This window comes from Triticum urartu, chromosome 2A (assembly GCF_056163025.1).
Source record: "Triticum urartu cultivar PI428250 chromosome 2A, HENAU_Tu73, whole genome shotgun sequence".
Classification (NCBI taxonomy): domain Eukaryota; kingdom Viridiplantae; phylum Streptophyta; class Magnoliopsida; order Poales; family Poaceae; genus Triticum; species Triticum urartu.
This window is the reverse complement of record NC_141874.1, coordinates 665076367-665077040: the sequence shown is the minus strand read 5'-3', so window position 1 is coordinate 665077040 and position 674 is coordinate 665076367. Positions and strand designations below refer to the sequence as shown.

Sequence of the window (674 nt, the reverse complement as noted above, 5' to 3'; positions counted from 1 at the left end):
TTTCTTCGAAACACTGAAATAGGCAAAAAAACAGCAATTCTGGGCTGGGCCTCCGGTTAATAAGTTAGTCCCAAAAGTAATATAAAAGTGGAAAATAAAGCCTAATATAGTCCAAAACAGTAGATAATATAGCATGGAGCAATCAAAAATTATAGATACGTTGGAGACGTATCAGGCCTCGCTAATGAACTCGCTGCCGCCAGCAAGCCTATCCAGGATGATGAGTTGATCTCATAGATCCTCCACGGGCTGGACGTCGACTACCAGCCGCTCGTCTCTACCCTCGACGCCCGTGTCACGGCTATCACCCTCGACGAGCTCTATGCCATGCTGAGTAACTTCGATTAGCGCATGGCCCAATTCCATGGCTCTTCCAGCAGCTTCAAGTCCTCTACCAACGCTGCCTCTCGCGGTTGCGGCGGCGGCCCTCGCTCGCGTGGATCTCCCCGCAACAAGGGGCGGTCAGGAGGCAACAACAACGGTGTTGGCTCCTCCAACTCCTGCAACGGCCGCTCCACGAACTCCAAGCCTCGCCGTGGCGGCGGCTCCAACAGGTCTCGCCCGAACGCGCCCCGCTATCAGATCTGTGGCAAGCTCGGACACACGACAAAAGACTGCTGGTACCGCTATGAGGAAGATGATGACTCCTCCCAAGACGACGACAAAGTTGCTGC

General features: G+C 53.9%; 1 pseudogene; it reads left to right on the top strand.

Moving 5' to 3' along the window:
- The first annotated feature begins 207 nt into the window (after positions 1–207).
- On the top strand, positions 208–346 carry LOC125533313 (small nucleolar RNA Z247; annotated as a pseudogene).
- Positions 347–674: the final 328 nt, after the last annotated feature.